Raw genomic sequence first — 15,952 nt, forward strand, 5'->3', positions numbered from 1 at the left:
AAATACCAATTTCTTAAATTAATTTACAGTTCATATACTAGATTAATATAATACATCATATTGCCCAAACAAATCGATATACAGAGGTTTAACAGGTAGTCATAAAAATTTAATTCAAATAAAAATCGATCGTAATAAAATGGTTTGTATATAAGAAATATTGAGTCTTATCAAACAAGAAAACCCAATCAACGACAAAACTACTCACTTATCAAGTTTTCACTGTTTCCAAATACACTTTCACTACACACCACTGTTCAATTTTAAAATTCGAATATCCGCTTAATTTAAATTTGGAATTGTAGAATTTACGATTTGCGGTACGCGCGCGCCCGCCGGAGACGCGATGAGACGTGAGCATGTATTTTTTGTTACAAGGGTTCACGATTGTTGCCCGACTGGAATCTGGATTGACCGAGTCGTTGAGCGGTTATTCAATTAAAATTTTATTTGCTTTAACTGAACAATATTTGATATATGTTTGTATGATGAACTAAAATTTCATTTATACGTATAAGATCAGTAGGTATACATATAAACTATCAACCGACATGTTCCAACGTTCTTTGAGACTGTTTTAAGATTCAGAGTCGAGTCTTAACGCGATCTATGGACTATGACTTTTTTAATTTACTTATTCAAAAAGAATAATATAATCATAGCAATGTTTTGTTTTATGTGTATTTTATATTTAATACGTGTAATTAAGGTTTGGGGTTTGGGGTTCAAATTAAAGAATTGAAAATTCCAATTTCTTTTTCTACAGTTTAAAAAAAACAATTAAAACTTTAGCCAAAACAGATTACACCATATATATACGACATGACTAGGAATTTTTCTGTTGAAGTGTGTGTGGGAATGTGCAATGAGTGGGGTGGGTGTTAGTGTACGTTTTTTATGGTCCTTAAAATCCATTCGTATTGCTTATTCCTTTAATCAGGTTTTGGAGCTATATTAATAAAGGATGAGTCGGGACTCGCGTGCTTATCAAACAGATGTACAATACGTATAAGTAAGTATGTACATATATTATTTTGAGCATAATTTGTACTATAATAGGGGGGGATATTAAACAGTGAAGTATGATGAGTTCTATAATCGGGTGTATCTAAAATTAATATTTTAAGCAATTCGGGGAAATCACTATGATTTAATTCACTTATAAACATTGCAAATAACTAATTCTAAAGTCATTATTTAACGCGACAAAATGTTATTGAAGTTTCCTCAATTTATCAATACAAAGAATTTCTAATTTACATAGTACTTACCGTTGATGGCCTTCCGAACAAGCGAAAATTGAGATATTTAACTAAGTGTGTAGTGAAATTTCAATTAAGTCAGAACTATTTGTAATTTATATATATACTGAAATAGTAAATAGCGTTTCGTTCTTCACTTTTTGTAACGTGGAAATATATTTTGTTGAAGCTTATTTTTATTTAAACTAATAATGACATTGTAATGGTCATAAAAGAATTTTTTAATCCTACATATTAGAGATAATGTATGGTAAATAAATTTAAGATATGATAAGAGGAATCTTGAACTATATTTTAAAACAAATATTTGGATGGAATCAGATTTTTCTTGTATCTATACACATCGTCGTCATAAGTCAGCGATAAATTGCGGTATTCATAAAGCAAAAAACCTTTCATACTAAGAACGTAAAGTACGTGCTAATAATATTAAAAGGAAATCAATATAATTACTATGTTGTTTCGTTTTAAAGATTCACGCGTGAATTTTTTAAAGAAATTTAAATCAATTAAAATCACATATAGATATGTGACTAGTTTAATTTTTGAAGTGAAACTTCTTTAGGCGCATGAGGGTAAAAATTTTAAAAAACGTCACGAAGATGTGCAGCGTTTTTGTCGAAGAAAAGGGTGGGAGAGAGTGAGAAGGGTGAATTACATTATAGAAAATCTTTTTCTAAAATTAAAATTTCGTAATGAGAATTTATGAAATATAGTAATTTATATTTTATGCAAAATAATTTGTTTAACGAACGAATTGTAAATTAAAATGCCACGTGTTTTTATTATCGTAGAAATAAATTAAGTTTATAATTTGTATTAATTTTCTACACTTTTAATGACACTTAAATTCATTTAATTCCTAACATATCTTCCTTTTTGCCTCCCTTTAAGCCTTTAATCTAAAGTTTTAGATTTTTATATTACGAACAAGACTTAAAAATTAGTTTGCCAAAGAAATTTCACTTCTGACATGTGTACTTTGTACGCACGAACATTTTTTTTTATAGAACAGGTGCAATCGGGTAGGAGGCTCACTTGTTGTTGAGTGATACCGATAGTGGGCAAATTGCCAAATTGCGTTAATATATTTGAAAATATTTATTATCGACGTAAGTGCAACCAAGATGAAATCTAAATATTAAAACAAAAGCATATCGTTACAAAAGAACAATAATCAGTTATCGCACTTTGCTTTTGTTCATACGCAAATGTTTTAGTAGTTCTTTTGTTATAAACGACGTTTCGACGACTCATTGGTCTAGTGGTTAGTACCCCTGACTGCGAATCCATGGGTCCCGGGTTCGATCCCCGGCTGAGGCGAACATCGATGTGATGAACATTTGGTGTTGTTCTTAGGTCTTGGGTGTTTAAATATGTATTTATATGTATATCTATCTATAATATGTATGTATATCCGTTGCCTAGTACCCATAACACAAGCTTCACCAGCTTAGCATGGGACTAGGTCAATTGGTGTGAATTGTCTTAAAAAAAAAAAAAAAAAAAAAAAAAAAAAAAAAAAAAAAAACGTGCTGTGTTATGTAATATTATTATCGTTATTTTCGCAATGGTACTTTGACTCTTAGACTTCACAATCGAATCTTTACAACAGTAGACCCCAGAACTACAGGAAACAGCACTGGACCAGATCCGAATACGCCTTCGAAGGTTTTTGGTAGATAGACCGGGAGATAGTGAAACAAAATATTGGGTCATTTGTACCTGTATGGTCGTTCTTCAGGGGTCTTATTACGTAATAAAAAAAAGAAAAATGATGGTACCGGCGGCCCAATCACGTGGTCATTTATATCCAATTGAACATTGCCTGAAGACACCTTTTTCTATCTTGATCCTAACTAAATAAATACTGATATTTTAATATTTTCAAACGGCTTATCTTAATATATATAAATTACGTGTCACGTTGTTTGTCCGCTATGGACTCCTAAACTACCGAACCGATATCAATCAAATTTGCACACCGTGTGTAGTTTGATCCAACTTAAAAGATAGGATAGCTTACATCTCAATTTATACGCGCAATATGCAAAATATTTGTTGATTATATTTTGATAGTCACAATTCTAACAGATGGCGCTGTGTTGAAAGTACCAACGTTTCACATAAGCTACAATTATTGTCCCTAGTGATACAGTAGTCCCCATGACTGATGTTCTCCTACCGTTTCCCTTGAATAGTTTGCTACTATGTAATATGACAAAAACCTTAGCCACAGCAACGCTTGGCCAAGTCTGCTAGTTATTTATACAATATTATAAATTTGAAAAATACCTATGTTTTTTTAAACAACAAAAAGCAGAGGATAATCATACAATTCATGAACATAATGAGGAAAAATTTAATTATAATAAATATCTACTACTGATATGGCATGCTTATTTATTATAAAATATGATATATTGGGGAATTATGTTTGTGTTAGACATGCCTAAATAATTAATTGAATATTATTGAACAGTTTGTGCAATTATTTGTAGGTACACTAAAATCTTCAACGAATCAAAGTCGTTAATCTATACCAATTTATAAACTCGATATCTACGAAGTCGGTAGAAGGACATTGCCGTCTTGTTTCTCATCTCCGTCGATATTTTAATAATTAATTTATAATCACACTTTCTAAACTCAAAATACCCCAAATTATCCGAAACAGATATAGTAGATTCATACTGAATTTTATAGGTTCTTAACTTTTATTTGGACATTTCAATACAAAAAATTTGAACAAAAAGTAACTTTTTTAGAATCGCTTATTCTGTCATAGTTGGAAGGCGCAACTGTCAAATATCGGTTCAGCCGAGCGGTCATGGTACGGATTTTCATACAAATTGAACGAACGAAATCTGATAACCGCTAACTAAATTATTATTATTTGAGTCACGTGGGAACCTAAACTGTCTCGTTTTTTCGATGTCATGATATGAATTAGCGATGCATCTCAGTTTTAGGTTGTCAATAGGCTCGCAATAAGAGTTCATGGTAGGCCCCCAGAGCTTGACAATTAAAATTAAAGAAGAAACGATTGTTCGTTCGATTGTGATTAGTACCTACCCAGCATCCCTAGTATACGCTTTGATATGATACGTCAGGATACATATGTTTGCATTTTTCGTTTCATATTCTCACCACTGAGATCGTCTAAATCTTCTTCTAATGCGCCTGGTTTAAAACCCTTTACTAGTAACAGTGACTTAACTTTTTTTACTGTTTGGTTATTATTCTATATTATATTGTAAATATTTCTATTTCTTCCTACCTTCCATTATTGTCATTTGCCTACAAATCAGTTGCCGTCTCAACTAAATGGATTTCATATTACTAAAAGAAACTATTGGCGCTATATGTCTTAGTCTTAGCCACACATCTCTGGTATCTGTTTTGCGATCATTTGTTTTTTCTTATTGCCAAGTAGGTGATCAGCGTTGTATGCCTTATGCCGGCCATACACACTACGGTCTACCGGAGGGGTAATCTGTGCAGGTATGCCTGCGCAGGTCAACCGAACAATGGTAGCGTGTATGGGGACGTTCCGGTGTATCGGAGCGGTCTTCAGTTTTTCTTTGCGATGGCATCGAATGAGGACGATGACACGCTGGCGTTGCTAGGTCTTGCTTTAATTTTGAAGAAAAATGATACGAAAAACAAGCGAAGAAAGTGGTGTAAGCATTGGTTATTGAAAAGGAAAACATATAGTCATGTTAATTTATTAAATTAATTGAAATTTGAACTATTATTATTACTATTTAACCGATTACTATCTTAACAACCTGTGCAGGCGACCGGAGTACATGCACACACGCACAGGTACACCGTACGGTGTCACTAGAAAGAATCGATTTTCGATCTTGCGCCGGTCGCCTGCGCAGGTTCAAAAACCTGCACAGGTCTATTCCCACACACATTGCGGCATACCTGCGCAGGTGGACCTCTCCGGTAGACCGTAGTGTGTATGGCCGGCATAACACACGCCGTCGATTCTGAGTAGCCTCTGCCCTCTTGGTAGTTTTCGAACGGATGGCGTAGTCTTGCTCTTCGACGGATTTTGTAAACGTTTTTGACATTCATAAGCATGCGCTAAAACGCATCTTAACTGAATAAACGTATTTCTATTTTGCTGTCGTTTTTGAGTCTAAGGGTTTACACACAATGTTTTCTTCAGCGAGTGTATATTGAATAAGAGTCTAGCGCCCAGCCGTAATTTGAATGCATGAACTCAGGTTTGAGGTTCAAGCAATTAGGACAGCACTGCGCTCTTACTGTAATATCAATAGATTTGAATAATGTTAACAGTCGTAATAAATGCCACAGTTGAACATGTTAACGTCCTTTCGCTTGTCAAAGTCAATTGATGTCGAGACAGTTCAATTATAAAGACATGATCTAATACTTCCCTATTCTAAATATCCTTAGTCATCATTTATTAGTAAATAGTCGAATTAAATGTTCGTAAAATATTATTAATTAATTTTATTATAAAATATCTCCCTTTCGCGTTACAATCTTGGACAATTGGTATAATAATTTGACGGAATTCAATCCTTTATTGTTATTAAGGTTCAAGTTTTAAGATTGTTACGATGAGATAATGAAATACAATAAAACATTATTTATATACAAATAATAATTATTTCAATTATTTGATTAACAACCTTAAAGCGAACTGAGGCTACAAGTATTATCTTGATTTTGTTAATTCCCTTGATTTCAACGTTTCGAGTTTCGCGTTAATAAAAATAGTGTTGTGACAAAGTAAAAACCCCTGAATTAATGATCGGTGATGGCACTAGTCGCCGCGCCGCGCTTTGTAATAAGACGTCAAAAAACTGATTGTAGTTACATAGTACTTGTACCTTACTTATATCAGAGCACTTTTATACAATTTTGAAATAGAAATAATATTCTTTTATTGATTGAAATGATTAACTATTCACACTCATTGTTCATTCATCTGATTGAACAAGAACTGAATGCATGACTATTACTTTAAATATGGCAACATTATTTTACAAAGTGACATTAGCTACTGTCAGTTGGCTTCGTCTAATTAAAAATACGACTATACTAGTAAAGTCCGACTTCACCCCTTCGATTCGGTCGCAGCGAAGCCTCGATAAATGAACTCCAAAATAAATATTCAAACCTAAGGTTCCTAGGATTATCGCGATTTAATAAACAAACGATTTAGCTGTATATAATTCCTTTTGTACATATAAATTTTACTGTTAAATTAAAACGTATGCATCTTTAATAAGCTTGCGAATGTTGCCCTCATAAAAACATTTCACTCTTTGTAGCTTGTGCAAATATGGCAACATTGTTTGAGTTAAACCGTAAATCCCGTATGTTTTCATCCTTTGTTGGACTAATCACGAAACTAATATCGTAAATTTAACTTTTTTATTGGATATTTTTGTTACTTTTTTACATAAATGATGATTAAATGAAAATTTAACTACTTTCGTAAACTATAAAAAAGAAAAATTATATAAAAAGAAAACAGTGGCGTTACAACCTTCTAGGTCTGGGCTTCAGACTTTTGTATAATTTTTCTCAACAGACAAGTTAAGTTAGGGTTGCCTGGAAAAAATCGATTGTTAGCGATAAGGCCGCCCGTTGCCTAATAACTTTGTTTCCTACTTACTTTTTGTTTTTTTTTATATGTATAATTATGTGTATTATGGCAATGAAGTATAAATAGATAAGGTGATCAGCTTTCTGCGCCTGACACTCGCCGTAGACTTGTATGCCTGTATGGGTAGTAGACATGCCGGTTTTCGAGTGCTTAAAGCGAACATAAAAAGTACATTGGTGCTTAGCTGGGGTTCGTACCCAGGGATGAGAGTAGCACGTTAAAACCAATAGGCCAACACTGCTCACCAGTTAGTCTAGTAACTTTTATTTTGTCTATGTATTATAAATCGCTGCGTTTACTATTTGTGCCCACTATTGTTTTGTTTTTATTTTTAGTTGTGTTACTCACACTTCTATAAAAAACTAATCTGTGAAACATTTAAGGAAACTTCTGTAATTATAGCTTGTGTAAATATTTTTTACATATCTTGTATTTGTCTGTCAGTCACGTTTCCTTATTACTAAATAAATAAAATTACTGTCGAAATGTTTTGACGATCAGTGTTGCCAACATAACAAGAAAGCACTCCTATCACCTCGGCGGTTCTTATTCCGCACAGACTCTTCGATTTATGGATAGACTTTTTATAAATAGATACCTATTCGGTAGACTTTCTATAGTTATGGCTTTATAATTTAAGTGTCACCGCAGTTTCTACAACATATGACTGTGTATAGGCAACGGGGCGAATCGTGAATCAGTTAACTACGAAATTTGATTTGGTTTTCGATTCGATTCGGTTTACGATTTGACTTTGAAAAATCGTAAATCGTATTAAAATTGACCAAATATTACATTTAGAGGTATTTTCTGTAAAATTTTATTAATCTCTGTTATAAAACAAAATTTTGTAAGTATATTTGCCCATAAAGTTATCGGAAACTAAAGTAATATTCAGTTTATCAGCCTAAGTTTTATCAGAATCAGCTTAATAGGTTATTATCTAGGCATTTCTGGAGAAGATATACATACCTAATATAGATAAATAATCAATTATATTTGACAGATATTGTAAGATTAATTATTTTTTTTCTCTTTGAAATTACGAAAATGCCAGCGTGTCAAAAAACCAATACAGCTACAACCAAGGTCTGATACTCAGATTTCACTACTTGTGTTTGTCTAATAGGCAAGTCTAACTATCACGATGTTTTACTTCACCGTACGAGCGAAGGTTGGTGCTAAGGGAGCGTTCAAGTATTACGTAACGCAATTTTTGGAGATTATTGACCCCCCCCCCCCCATGTAACTCGTCGTAACGTTTTTCAGTACCCAAGTACAGTACTGTAGTTTACTATACCCAAGTATAGTAAAACGTTTCGTTAGTTACTATTATGTGGTGTAAGTCCAAAAAAATATTAAAATAACGCGTAATTTAATCCCTCCCAAAATACGTTACGTAATACTTGAACGCTCCCTAAGCCAGGTTTCGGACCTTAGTGATGGGAAGGGCTGAAGTCAATGACCTATTATATAATATTTTATAATGCTGGTAGTTACACGCATGTTATAAAATTCTGTTTGACGATTTGGCCATGAAAACAAATTATCAGTAATACGTCATACATTAGCTTACCTCATGCTGGTAGAACTCGTCAGATGTTTAGTGAAGCGATAGGAAATCCCGCTTTACAAAACCCAAATACTGTATCTAGGTGAATCATATTTTAAGATAAATTAGGTATTTTGTATTTTCAATTATAATTTATAACGAAATTATTTGACGTAAATGTCATACGAGATTGTGCTTAATTTTATGAGGAAAGGATTGTATTTTTCTGTTTAGAACTAATAACGATTAATAAATAATAATAATAAATTAGTGTAATAATCATAAATTATAACACTAAATTGGAATGCTAAATTTTCCCTTTTCTAGGATATTTTTATTTCCAAATTATTATAAAATATCCAGGCATGCGAAGCTGAACAGTGAACAGGCTAGTTCATATATATGTAATTAAATAAACTATTATCACAAGCTTCCTTAAATAATTATTACGGCCATACTACACTAGTGTACATTTTATTAAGTAAACTGCTTGCTTATAGTCTCTGTGCATTAGTAGTTATCATAACTGATCGGAAGAGGAGTAGCGGGAGGAGCGGTTCAATTCCCGGCGAAAACCATTTAGATTGATTGGTTAGAAAGCAAACGAATTTGCATTAACAAGACCCAGTCTTATTAGTGAGTTATGGAGCCACGTCCTTTAATTATTGGTCCCATAACACAAAGCCTGCTTACCACGCAATTTATGTGATTCCAAATTCAAAATTAAGTTGATGTGCGAATTAGTTTGAGACTACGGATATTGAGATCTAAATGGGCCTTGTTAGACGCCAACCAATTCTAATTCCATCCAATTAATGAGAATTAAATTATTTTAAATAGGTATTTATCGTGTAGCACTGCTGTTACTAAGAGCTGATTATAGTTTAATTGAATTTAAGCAACTCACTAAACATACTATATAATACCCGGAAAAATGGAGGGAAAGAGGATGCAGCCCAACACGATAGACCGAACAGGTGTCACAAAACCTCGATCTAGCAACATTTGCAAATCAAATAAACCCCTAGTATTAAGGGTTTTGAACTCATTTGTCTTTGATGTTATAAAATTATTATCCCTGTGACATAACGACAATCATGGCAGGTACTTGTTTACCTATATGAATAAAGCTATTTTGAGTTTGAGTTTGAGATTTTGACTGCTTTTAGTAGATTACTATTGCCATTACAAAATAATCTTGAAAATATTTTGTAAATAACTTGTTTAAATAAATGGGAAGACCGGTACTGTGTTAGACCAGTAGTTAAGCTGTCAATTCTGATATCGTGAGTTCAAACCCTGTCAACTGACTTTTGTACTTGAACGGTGAAGGAGAATATTTCAATGAAAACGGCACCTGAAAACATTCTGGAAAAACCGGGTATAACTTGGGTATCCATATCATATACGCCAGGTTATCGTTTGTTATAAAAACGCAAACAATATTTTGAAATTGTTTATTGTTCTTGAACAAAGATCAAAGTTTAATCTTGATCGGCTTATTGCCATCACTCCATAGGAAATTGCTAATTTTTTTTATCCTCGAAGATAGAAAGCTTTTGATTGCATCGTTTATTGTTCTTTTTGAAGCTTCTGGATCCTTTTGTAAGTTCTGTATTATTTCAATTTCGTTCGGCTGTGTAATGTTCTCTGAAACAAATTAATATTTCAAAAAAGATTCTGGGCTTTTAATGAAAGTTTCTCATACATACACAAAAAAACTTTTATAAATGGTTATAAAAAATAGCGATGCGTTTAAACTATCAAAAATGACCTACCTATGTGCTTAAGTCTGGAAACGTCGAGTAAAGTCAAAAAGGTTTTATTTAAATAATTAAGCGCACACAAGGTTAGTACGACTCTCTGTTGCAAAATGATCCAAGAGGAACTTTGAAATGTGAAACCAAATTGAATTCGGTTATCTTTGAACTTTTAATGACCATCAAATTCTGACTTAAGCAAGCTAATTGATTCAATTCATGTTTAATTATGCCGACAATAGTCGGCAAGGACTGTTGTTAATATAGCTTAAAACTATGACGGTTAAACATAGTAAATCATTATGAAAAAATCTCCACTTGGATATAAGATCCGGAAAGCGTTGATAAAATTCAAGGTCAACAATTTGTTACAATAAACTTTTTAGAAAACCCGTTTAAATGAAAGAAACATTCCGACGAAACACGTTATGAAAGGGCATCTATTAATTTTAAAGAATAATAATTTGATTGTAATTCATATAAAAACATGGTTTAGATGTAGACAAACATGCCTTTATAACTATAGATAAACAGTAGTTGACAACAAAATTGTATTATTTCGACCGGACAATTTGTATTATAAAAAATACGAAACGCCTGCTAAGAATATTTCAGCAATTATGTCTCTGAACAAAAATTCAATTACTTTTAAACGCTATCTGTCAGGATCGTACCAAGTAGTGGTCTATGGTTTTCGTCTAAGTCTTTGGAAACAGTGATTTATATAGGCCTTGGTGAAGTAAAGATGTCAAAGAGCATGATTGTGAAGCCATAAAGACATGCTCTCTTTTATACTATTCACAGATGCTTATAAAGGTTTTAAGTAACACCATAAATTAAAAATTTGTGGTACAGCGAGATCTTACGAGGGGGTCATGACTTCCATAATCCCCTAAATCTGCTCATGTCTTTAATGGTCTAACCTAAAAAGCCCTAACATTAACAGTGTAGATTATATTATCAAGGAGTAAGTAAGGAGTACATAATCTTATGAATTCATAACTAATTTATGTCCAACTACTTCTTGGCTCTATTAATTATGAAATACTGTGGGTAGTGAAAGGGCCCGCGTGGGCGTTTTACATTGTATAAATAAATAATACATTTTCAGTTGAAATTAAGATTTTCATCAGAACAACGAAATTATCTAAGAATAGACAAGGGTCTATTTGGATTATATGCTTCAATAAATCTACTAACAACTTCCGAATATTAAATCGCAAACAAAAGGTACTCGAAAGAAATGTTAGGAGGTGATACATTTTTTTACCTGTTAATCCGGTCTGATGTTCCACATAGCAGTAAGCATAGCCAATGAAGACTCCAACAGAGATTGCTGACACTATCATTACTATGATGGTGACCGTGCAGATTAGGCATATCAGCCATTTTGGTTTCCTAGAAGATCACTTGATTATAACACAAAATTAAAAACCCTTATCGCCCAAAGCGGTCTCTTAAGCGACTTTAGTAAGATGGAAAAAAAGCCACAACAACAATTATACATAATAAAAATGATATTTAGCCGGTGCTTGTTTCCAATACTAAAAAAAAGCAAAAGCAAAGCCTTGTTTTACTATGAATAATATATTTACTTTTTTAAAAATTCGGGCGGATCCGTGTCAGAAATACGAAAGTAATTCGACATAGTAAAATAATTTATGTAACAAGAAATAAATTGTTAATAATTCAATAAATTACTTTGACGTCGTGACATGGTCATGATATATAGGCAGACCATAGAGTATAGGAAAGGGGAAGATCATAGACGTTAGTTAGATTAAATAATCACCCACCTCAATATTCTGCTGTTTAATATGAAGTGATTACTTTATCAAGTATTAATAGTAGTTTATTTACAAGAAAATAATTCCGTCGAGCTTTTGTTAATCTATATATATAAAAGAAAGTCGTGTTTGTTACAACACTTATAACTCGAGAACGGCTGGACCGATTGCCATGGTTTTTGATTTGTTGGATTTGTTTCCGTCCCGAATAGCAGAATAAGCAATAAAATATCGAATAAGTTATCGATTTACAATAAATAAATAAATTAATTTTACGAATGCAAAAACCATATGGTGCCATCTGTTGACAAAACTACGCATCTTTTTACGTCGAATTCGTGTCAGTTCAAGAAATTCAGATGTTGAGGTGAATGAGGAGATGCATAACCATGCTTTGATCCTGATCAAAAGATGTTGGATATCAGAAAGTGCTTAACATGCAGTATCGCCATATTGACGCTAGAGAGAAGATGCCTAATGTGTAAAACTGCCATTCTTCTTTCGCAATGGCAAACAATAAAACATTTCTGTATTTGAAAAAAAGAATTTTGTATTAATGTAATACTTAACATTAATGAAATCCTAAAATAAGTTAAATTAAAGTAACAACGATATTATAAGGTTGTAGGGCGGAACGGAGTTAGCCAGGTCAGCTAGTTCGATATAAACCGAAAGTAATACACATAACTTACAGACAATAAATATATACCTGTGTCCAGTATTGATTTTCGTAGATCAGTATACTAGACTTTACAGGGCACAGAGCCTTCGCACATTATCTGCATAGGTTTAAAATTAAGACAAGTCCAATGTGCCCGCAATAAAGGTACTGACAGACGTGCTCGAAAAAAGCATGCTAATAAGCTTGCTTAAAATTAGCATGCTCTGCAAACTGTTCACATTTTCCAGAAATAAGCAAACTTGATTTAAAGTATACTCCTAAATAGGCATGCTCAAAGCAAACGTACGGACAGGCGAACAAACCGTAGAACGTGTGCTTATTCATTGCCCTATATTCACATCGTCCATATACGACCTGGGGCCTGTGTAAAGGAGCCAAACAAGAATAAAAAAAGGGGCCTCGTAAGCAATTGGGCCCTGGTTCGCCGGGGCTATTATTTTATTTTATTAAGGAACAACAAAGCACCGAACAGCCGCGGGCACGATCCGATTTTCCAAAGATGAAGTATTCTAATTACTATACAGAGAAAACTTTTTGACCCCCTACATAGATTATTAGAGAATTGTAGTTTAAAACTCTTTTGTTTTATTACTCTTTGTTTTTATCTATTGATAATATTTTTTTTATTTGCCATTTATTTTATACATTTTTTTAATATTTTTTATTATATATAATGTGTATATCCTGCCGATGTACTGGAATATTAAGCTGTCTAGGAAATTTATCTTATATATTTGAAAGGTAAACATATTTTTAAAGTTGTTTATTTTATTGATTTTCAAACCCGTTTCGTATTTTGAGACGTTGCCCATATTCATTCTAGACACACATTGAAAGTCAAAACGGGCTTTAATTAACTTTTTATAGCAGGCAAGATTCTACAAGCAGATCATCATTATTGGAATATTTTCCTTAACGAAATTTTGCCTACTGAGTAATGTTATACGGTGAGTGCCTTATTTTAAAGCATAAGGTCAGTCAGGTCAAGTTGCTTTGTTAATGAGGTAACGAGTGGTAAAATTCCATAGATCACTTGGCTTATATAACCTCGACGACTCATTGGTCTAGTGGTTAGTACCCCTGACTGCGAATCCATGGGTCCCGGGTTCGATCCCCGGCTGAGACGGACATCGATGTGATAAGCATTTGGTGTTGTGCTTAGGTCTTGGGTGTTTAAATATGTATTTATATGTCTATCTATCTATAATATGTATGTATATCCGTTGCCTAGTACCCATAACACAAGCTTCACCAGCTTAGCATGGGACTAGGTCAATTGGTGTGAATTGTCTTTAAAAAAAAAAAAAAAAATAGAATTCATATGTTCAGAGGAAATTTATGACACATCCAAGTTTGACATTTGCATTTGGAAATTAAGTAAGTACCAAGCTTCTTCCATTCTCCAGACAACGACGGAGTCAAAATTGCTGTTGCTTTTAAATTGGCTTTTAATATACCATACATTTTTGTTCGAGCCAATTCGAAATTTGACCCCGGCAAGATTCTACGTTAGTTTACAATTACTACATCGCGAGTTTCAATTAGCAGGGGTAGGAGGCTCACCTGATGTTAGTGGCATGGGCACTCAATGTCACAGGGCTCGCGAGTGTGTTGCCGGTCTTTTAAGAATTGGTACCCTCTTCTATTGAAGAACCCTAAGTCGAATTGGTTCGGAAATACTTCAAGGGCAGCTGGTTCCACTAAGTGGTAGTGCGCGGCAAAAACTGCCTTAAGAAACGAATTATATTTTGTATTCTGCCTTGACGTCCGATGATGAAAAACAGCTGCAGATTAGTTTGTATTTTTGTTACAGGCTAGCATCATGCTGTGCTATGACTGCTGTTGTGTCTTGTATCGTCACCACATTGATTTTTATGCTGGGAGTTGGCGTCGGACTTGGCTACAACTATTGTTACGTTGACTTCACTTCTGGGCAGCGTGCCAGCGCTGGTATATAATCTGTGGGCTACCAAAAGCTTCTAAGCTGCACATATATTTGAAAATGTGCCTTAACACGCAGTAATAAGGCTGACGGAGGCTAAGTTGGCTATTATTTTGTGCTATTCATAGTCGTCCTACGCTTTGTGCTTGCTACTTACTATTTTCATCATAGCATTTATAGTAAAAAACAGCAGAGTAGAGGCAGTAGAGGCCATAGTAGCTTCAGCGTGCGATTCTCATCCATTTTAGGTTATACGTTCGAACCACGGCTGTGTACCAGTTTACTGACTTATGTGCGCATTTAACACTAGCTCATACGTTGAAGAAACACATCGTGAGGAAACCGGCATGCTTTAGACCCAAAAAGTGGACGGCGTGTGTCAGGCAAAGAAGGCTGTAGCGCCAGTGTTATTATGTCTCTCTTTTCTTTCTAATAATTAAGAACAGTTTAAAAGAACGATTGTGGCCTTTGATGGTCTGAAGATGCGTCGTAGAACGTATTTAGCGTCTGTTCCCGGCGAAACTATTATTGTTTTAGATAAAGATACAGCAGGACTCAATTGCCTTTAGAAATATCCATGAAACCGACTCAGATGTGCCAACTCCATACCCCAATTGATGGCCTCAAATATACTTATTTTCAGAGGCATTTGATTCCTTTGAGGACCTCATGGTAATACCTGTAAATGATACAGAGACTGACGACAGATCGAGCAAAGATTCGAGAAAGTCGTTCCAGCCCTTCGACCTACCTATTAAGAAAAACGTGAAGATATCCGTACCCTTGAATGAGGGCATCGATTTTACACAACTTCTGAATAAAATAAGAAGTTCACGAAAGAATGTAACTCTTCAATTAATTGTATAGGAGATATTGGAAATAATGGGAAGGTCAATACACAAGCAAGAGTACCAGTCAGTAATCATAATGACGATATAAGATTAAAAACTGAACTCGTACGAACTACAACTAATCCTTTTTCGTAATAAAATGATTAGCAAATTTTGTAAATAAATCCACGAACACTATTCGATTGGCATTTGTGTAGTGAAATATACAATGTATAGAGTATGTGTTTGTATTGTCAATCTGATATCGGGTTGACGTATTCATGTACATCTACATTATCGAAGTAGGCAAAACAGTACTAGTACAAAGAGCTGTTTGATTTCGCACATATTTTATTGAATTGTGGTGTTCATTCAAATGCAATGATTGTTCAAATTTCTATGGAATACACGCCGTTCATTTAATAAATTTGTTGATTGAATTTTATTTTTTATATGGATTTTTACATTTCCCTCAGACAAA

General features: G+C 33.7%; 1 protein-coding gene and 2 long non-coding RNA genes across 3 annotated transcripts in view; 1 reads left to right on the plus strand and 2 right to left on the minus strand.

The window, feature by feature from the left end:
* The window catches only part of LOC125049163 (glutathione hydrolase 1 proenzyme-like), a 39,656-nt gene extending 39,289 nt beyond the window's left edge, over positions 1-367 (minus strand). The window contains exon 1 of the mRNA XM_047648304.1: positions 209-367. The gene's annotated coding sequence lies outside the window, so the exon portion shown is untranslated. The remainder of the gene's footprint in view (positions 1-208) is intronic.
* A 9,571-nt stretch (positions 368-9,938) lies between these two features.
* Positions 9,939-11,961, minus strand: LOC125049101. The gene is made up of 3 exons (XR_007116943.1): positions 11,826-11,961; positions 11,501-11,628; positions 9,939-10,120 (listed from the first exon to the last, which is right to left on the minus strand). It is a non-coding gene; the product is annotated as an uncharacterized LOC125049101 (long non-coding RNA).
* A 1,342-nt stretch (positions 11,962-13,303) lies between these two features.
* Positions 13,304-15,923, plus strand: LOC125049000. The gene is made up of 3 exons (XR_007116923.1): positions 13,304-13,440; positions 14,513-14,649; positions 15,285-15,923. It is a non-coding gene; the product is annotated as an uncharacterized LOC125049000 (long non-coding RNA).
* The last annotated feature ends 29 nt before the right edge of the window (positions 15,924-15,952 follow it).

This window comes from Pieris napi, chromosome 4, assembly GCF_905475465.1.
Source record: "Pieris napi chromosome 4, ilPieNapi1.2, whole genome shotgun sequence".
NCBI lineage: Eukaryota > Metazoa > Arthropoda > Insecta > Lepidoptera > Pieridae > Pieris > Pieris napi.